This window comes from Nicotiana tabacum, chromosome 13, assembly GCF_000715075.1.
Source record: "Nicotiana tabacum cultivar K326 chromosome 13, ASM71507v2, whole genome shotgun sequence".
Taxonomy (NCBI): Eukaryota; Viridiplantae; Streptophyta; class Magnoliopsida; order Solanales; family Solanaceae; genus Nicotiana; species Nicotiana tabacum.
The window spans coordinates 67,525,621-67,532,903 of NC_134092.1; the positions used below are offsets into that span (position 1 = coordinate 67,525,621).

Consider the following 7,283-nt stretch of genomic DNA (forward strand, 5'->3'; position numbering starts at 1 on the left):
TTCCTATCCTTGTGCTGCAAATACGTGGCCCATAATTCGATAAGTTTCTTCTCTTCCTGGGGATCGAGTCGAACACCTCGGCAGTGCTATAAAATTGCATTATGAATCGGGCTTAACGACCTCGGCAGTATATTGAGATGTATCTATGGATCGGGACGTACGACCTCGGTAGTGTATGTACACGACTATTATAGATCGGACGGTACGACCTCAGCATAATTTGAGAATAATATCGTTAAGAGTATTAATATTTCATCATTCTTCCCTTTTGATTGAGACTTGGCATTCATATGTTATCCCTTATCTGTTTGATATATCACTTGATATTTTTTATTTATTTGAGATAGCATATGAGATTTGAGAAATTCAGGTTGTCATTATGTTGGAGGATTATGTTAGTTACAGTTCTTACCTCATTATTATAGTTGTGTTTCATATCTATTTATAAAATATTGTAGCTGATTTATTGGACCAGTAGTAAGCATCGATGTCAAGCCCTAGTCACTGCTTCTCCGGGCCTAGACTATATACTTACTAAGTACGCGTTGATTTCTGTACTCAGGCTACATTTCTGGACTGCTTATGCAGGTATATTTTGGTGTCAATTGGGCGCATGGGCGTAGCTCTTGAGGGGACTTTATGGTGAGCTGCACTCCTTGTTACGATCCGCAACATAAGGAGCCTCCATCCTATTCATTTACTTTGTCTTATCTATTTTACATTCCTGACTGACGATGTATTAGTATTGTACTCTCTAGTCACTTACGATACCGGGTTTTGGGAATTACTAGCAGATGTTTATGGTATTTATCTAGTATTGTCACCCTCCCTTTGTTATGTTTTTATTTATGCTTTATATCCCCATATTCTTCTATGCCATAATATAAAAAACAATAAAATGAATAAATAAGTTGATAGTTCACCATTGGCTGGCCTAACGGTGGTGGTGGGCGCCATTACGACCTATAGCAGAAATTGAATCGTTAAACAACTGGGACACATCTTCCGGAGAGAGTCACTCTTGAACTTCAACGGATACCACGTTCAACCATGGACACGACGAGGCATCGCTCCGAGTTTGTCTATACCCTTGCATCTTGTACATACCTCTGATGCAATTAGCATTGTTAGTCCCAATTCTTTGAAAATATGAGAGTAAAAAAGAAGTATTGTGAACCATACATCTTATACTCCCTACCCTTCACGAACTATGCGTGCCTGGTTCTTGACCTTGTACCATGATACATAGGCAACCTGTCATGGGTCCAGCTTCCCTCATCTAACTTGGATGAGTCGGTCAAGTCTGGCCACTTGGGTCACGGTTGACCAAAGATTTTTACGAAAAGATTGTTTCCAAAAAGTCGAAACAAAAGTTAATTTAACATGTAAATATCTTTCTCTGTTGCCTCTATAGAAGTCTTTCCGTGATACATCAAAATTAAAATCTATAAATATTTTCCTCTTCAAAATTCTTCCTCGAGGAAATTCAAAAAATTCAAAAGATCTCCCTTTTATTTCTAATCCTCATAGTCAATTAAATCTTTCTCATTTGAAATCTAACTTAAATCAATTTGATTAAACTTTTATTTTTCGTGAACGCTCTTTGTCAGAAGATGCTTCTCAACTCATCACATTGCATTTTGAAAGAGTTGTCTATCCAAGTAGAGCTTAAAATGATTTTTAATTATTTTTTGCACGAAGATCTAATTTTTTAAAATTTCCCTAACATCAACTTAAAAAATGCATAACCAGTATAGCGAAATATGCGTATCTGATTCTCAACCTTGTGTTAAGATACGTAGGCAACCTGTCATGGGTCCGATTTTCCTCGTTCTTAGCTTGACGAATCGGTCAAGTCTGGCCATATGAGCCACAGTTGACCGAAGATCTTTGCAAAATAGCACTTCCAAAAATCAAAACATATACATAAGTTCCTCTATTGCTTACCTAGAAGTCGTTCCTTGAGACATCAAAATCAAAATCCAAAAGCATTTTCCTCTTTATAAGACTTCCTTGAGGAAATTCAAAACTCCAAAATATATCTTCTGTTTCTTCCCTATAAGTCTCTCTTAAGGGAATTCAAAAATTTAAAAATAAAAATGAAATGAAAATTTAAAAAATGCTTCCTTTCTATTTCTAGTCTTGCTGAACTACGCTTGACCTGATTCTCATTTCAACGAGATACGTACGTGACGAGCGCAAAACACAAACTTAAAATCTGCTCGCTAATCAAATATAGTATAGTATATTATTGTATCCACATGGATTGGATTTAAACAATATTCTCATAGTTTCTAGCTTGGTTGCTATCCAAGATGATCAACAATTGAGATTTATAAGATGTCTAACTAAAATTAACTAAGAATCTAAAGCTATTGACTAATGACAATCGAAACAATGAATAAGCAAAAGAATGTTATCAATGGGAGAAGATATGGTTTTGTTAGGATAGGTGCAAGATAATTGTTCGGGATCTAACTCTAGATAATTCAATTCTAATATTCAAGTGAGTCTCTCGAATTCACTCAATTCTTAGTTCAAACGTTCAGGAAAAATTCCTCTCTCGATTAAGTCTTAACCTCACAAGATGAACCAATTTCAGCACGTGGAGATATGCAAGAATGCATAGTGGATTGATCTTTAGGAAAACCTCTTTCGATTATTCTCCTAACTAGGTTTAGTAAATGATTCAACTAGTCTCTTTCGATTACTTAAAAGAATCTATGAACTCAACTAACAATATAATGCACTATGCATGAACTAGTGAATATAGATGCAATAATTAAATCATCCAAAACGATGCAATACATAAAACTAGAGTTATAATCCACAAACAATCATCAATACATCTAATCCATCAAACCCTAAATGGAACTACTCCATAGATATTGACCAATTGATAACAAATAAAATTAAAGTATAGGAAAACATAAATTCAACCCAAACTCGTGTCTCGAGTGAGGAAGGAATGATGAAATCCATGTGCTTGTGTTCTTCCAACTCCTCCTTAGCCTCCTTAGGTCCAAAGTATGTCAAAAGTCTAGAAAATAATATTTTTCCATGTATTTATACCAAGTATGGTCGGGCCCAGATGAAATCACCCTTTCATAGCCGAAATAGGATTTTCACTCTGTAAAAATTGCACAGGCGTGCCACATAGGGTGACACGCCTTGCGGGGAATTAGTGGGGAAATCCAGAGAGCTCAACAATTCATTAGGCAACAAAAATATACTGCTGCAGCGCACCACATGCCGGCCCACGCGCCGTAGCAGTGCAAAATTCTCAAAGTGTTGCTTTTTTGCTTGCATTTTGACGTCCAGACTTGGTCCTCGACCCCCGAACACGATCTCGACTTAAACCCTTGGGCTTTTACTCAGAATTCAAAGCTTCAAATAGATCGAATTAGCTCCACAACATCTACATAACTCAGAATCATTCCTACAAGACGTAAAACACACAATAAGTGCAAAACTCTACCAATTAAAGCTCAAACACAAATAAAGTGCAGTGAATTAGAGTGCAATAAGCGATTAAAATACGATATTATAGCCTACCATCAACACCCCATACTTAAACCATTGCTTGTCCTTGAGAAATCAATCTAAACATCATATAGACACGACCTTTTTCAACAATTCTCATAACTCATCATACCAAGAAAATTAAAAACAAACTAACCACAATACTGTAACATCCTCGCCTAAAGATTTGACTCAAAAGTACCACGCATTACGTTTCCTTCAAGAATCGCTCACTTACTCTAACACAGAGGTCAACGACATTACCTTTCCTTCACGAATCAAGTACCCTCACACAACAATAGAGAGAAGTTCCACACACAATAAATTTTAAGAACAATCAGGAACTCAATATAGAAAGAATTCATTCACTCTCAGAAGTAACATTCATATGACACAAAAGACGTACCATAGCCTTTCCCGTATTGTACTACTCTACAAATTGAGCTCATTCAGTCAAGGATCAAATAGGACATTAATTGGTTGAAATGTAGGCTGCGGGATGGGTAGGATACATTTGGATATAAGAGTGACTACACCTCCCTAAGCCTACATTACATACACTTAAACATTCAAAACCCCACACTTATGTCAAACCATAAATCAACCTTTACATCAATATACATTAACTCCCTACTTCTTTAAGCACAATTACATCAAGTTTCCACTATCAAGGAATATTTTTCACAATCATATACTTATGTTTTCGTTTCTTTTTCAATTCAAGTGGCTCTTACTTTTTGAAAACAGTGCACCTTTCTCCTTAGTTCACTAGTTCCACTCAAAAGCAAAACCAACCACCCCACACTTCAACTTTTACAAAGTTCATAACAAATTCAAGTGCTCACAAGAGGTACAAAGTTCAAATAGATGGTCAATTCAAACAAATGGGTTTGGCTTGTAATGTGGCTGCGAAAGAAACAGGATTACATGCTCAAAAGGGTTAACTAAGATACATAAAAATTAGGTGGTAAAAGAATATATCTAGCTCAACAAAGAAATGCATGTATCACTTCCAAGACTGAATAAAACTACTATTACTCTTTGCACACACACGGGACAAGTTCTAGACATCAAATGCAATGCACAGAATTCACAAAACCTCACACTCACGTGGCACATAATTCACTAAGGATTGGACTATCAAGACACTCCAGTCAAAGCAGTTAAGCAAAGTTAAGATCATACAATTTAAGGTACTTATACAAGAGTCAAAAACTGAGCCTAAGCGTCACAACTAAAGCACTCACTATTCTCAAGGTATAATAAAGTCATGAGATATTGCCTGCAATTCAAATCATAGCACAAGGTTTCATACTCCTAAAGAGTAAAAACTAACTACATCCAGTTCAAACAAATTCCTTGATAAAGAACCGCGGCACAAAGAAAAACCAATGGGGAATTATTACACTACCTAACAAAATAAAATATTTTTGTCTTTTTCCTTTCAACTTTAATCCTTCAAGAAACCTATTGATGATATCCATGTTCGGAAAAAATTGAAAATTTTAAAATTTTCTATCCCCAACTACTACAACTAACAAAAAGAAAACTAATATACATACATACATACAAATATCCCCCACCCCACACTTTAAGTTGTGGCATGTCCCCATGACACACAATTAAAAAGCATAAGGTAAAGGAAACTTCCCTAAATAACTAGTCGGGGTCTGAGTCGAAGTCGGGCTCCATTCCTCGCGCTCGAACTAATGCACACATCCATGAAGACAACTTCTTCTCAGCCTTCTTGGGGGTACACCCCACACTTATCTTTCTCGCTCACCACAGCCTTCTCTTTCGAGCCCTTCACTTTCCACTCAACACTTACGGCTGGTTTTCCTTTTTGCACCCCTTTTTCTACATCCATATTGAAAGTCGCAGTCTCCTCACCCACTCTAAGTATGAGTTTTCTCCCATGTATATCTAATATCGTCTGTCCGTCGCTAAGAATGGTCTTCCTAGGATGAGGGGGACCTCCTTGTTTTCCTCCATATTCACCACTATAAAATCCATAGAAAATACGAACTTATCCACCTGAACTAACACATCTTCCACTATCCTCTCGGGTATTAAAGTTGTTTGGTCTGCCAGCTACAATGATATTGTGCAAACCTTATCTCTCAAATCTTCTTCTCCAATTTCCTGTAAATAGATAGAGCCATTAAATTAATTGAGGCACTGCAATCACATAAAGACTTATCAAAATTAATAGTTCCTAAAGAGCAAGGTATAGTAAAACTCCCTGGATCTCCACACTTTTGTGGGAGTCTATTCTGCAGTATCATACTGCAATACACTATGAGCTTGACCATTGAGGTCTCCTATACTTTCCTCTTTTTCGTAAGGATCTCTTTCAATAATTTATCATAAGAAGGCATTTGTGAGAGAACTTATGTGAATGGTAAGTTTACATGAACCTATTTCAGCACATCCAAAAATCTCTCAAACTGCTGGTCCAGCTTTTCTCTACATAGCTTTTGAGGGAAATGTAGCGCATGTATATTCTTGCTCTCCTCATGTTCATCCCTTCTCGACTTTTCTTCCTTCTTCTTTTTCTCGCTTTCATTGGGCCTTTCTTCTTGTCATCATCACTTTTCAGGTGCTCCCCACTTTCTTTTTCAAGTATCACATCTTTATGGATCATGGTGGGATATTTCAACACTTGCCCACTTCTCAAGGTTACAACATTCACTTCTTATTTGGGATTTCTTTCAGTATCAGCATGGAGAGTGCCTGGAACCCTATCAGATAAGATTGTTGCAATCTGTCCCACTTGCTTCTCAAAATTTTGAACTTTTGCCCCTTGTACTTCAGATCTTTCATCAGTTTTCACAATGAAGGCCTTCATGAGATCTTCTAGATCAGGCTGATTGGGTTGTTGAGGCTGAAACTGATGCCTCGGCTGATTCAAAAAACCAGGAGTTCCTTGTCCCTAAAATCTGGGGTTGTTTTGTTTCCATGCATTAACGGTACCCCCAAGTGAACTCCATGAAAATCTCTGGGTGCTTCTAACCCATTGCATTAAAATTATAATTTCCCACAACATTCACTTCCTTAGTTGAGGCTTGACACTTATGAGTAGGGTGTCCTCTTCCACATATATCACAGGTTGCATTAGGCTCAATTTGCATCGTGGCTAAGGTCAGCTTCTATATTTCTTTAGCCATAACATCAAGTTGTGCTTGCACGGATGTATTAGCATCAACTAGGTGAACAACAACTGATCTTCTTCTTTCAGCACTCTCAGAGGGCCGCTGATTAGCATCTTTAGATAACTCATCTAGAATTGTAAATATCTCCTCTGGAGTCTTCTTCATCAAAGGGCCTCCAACTGCATTGCTCAATGTTCTACGCGAGGCCGGTATCAATCAATCCCAAAAGTCATGGAGTTGCCTCCAAAGTTCAATTCCACTATGTTGACACTTTCGAACTATCTCCTTAAACCTCTCCCATGATTCAAAAACAGTTTCAGTTTCTTTCTGACAAAAGTTATGGATTTCTCTTCTAAACTTGCCCGTCATAGCTGAGGAGAAATATTTATCAAGGAATTTTCTGGTCATCTCCTCTCATGTTCTAATCGATCCTGTGGGCAAGCTTCGAATCCACTGCTTTGCATCATCTTTAAGTGAAAAGAGGAATGCCCTTAAGTACACTGCATCTTGTGACACCCCATTGTATTGAAAAGTGTTCATAATGTTCTCGAAGTCCATTAGATGTGTGTTTGGATCTTCGTTCATCTTTCCTCTAAAGACACAACAGTT

The 7,283-nt window shown here is 37.3% G+C and overlaps 1 non-coding gene across 1 annotated transcript; it reads left to right on the forward strand.

Annotated features, from left to right (window-relative positions):
* Window positions 1-6,927: 6,927 nt before the first annotated feature.
* Window positions 6,928-7,034, forward strand: LOC142168465 (small nucleolar RNA R71). Its single transcript, XR_012698324.1, has one exon. It is a non-coding gene; the product is annotated as a small nucleolar RNA R71 (small nucleolar RNA).
* Window positions 7,035-7,283: the final 249 nt, after the last annotated feature.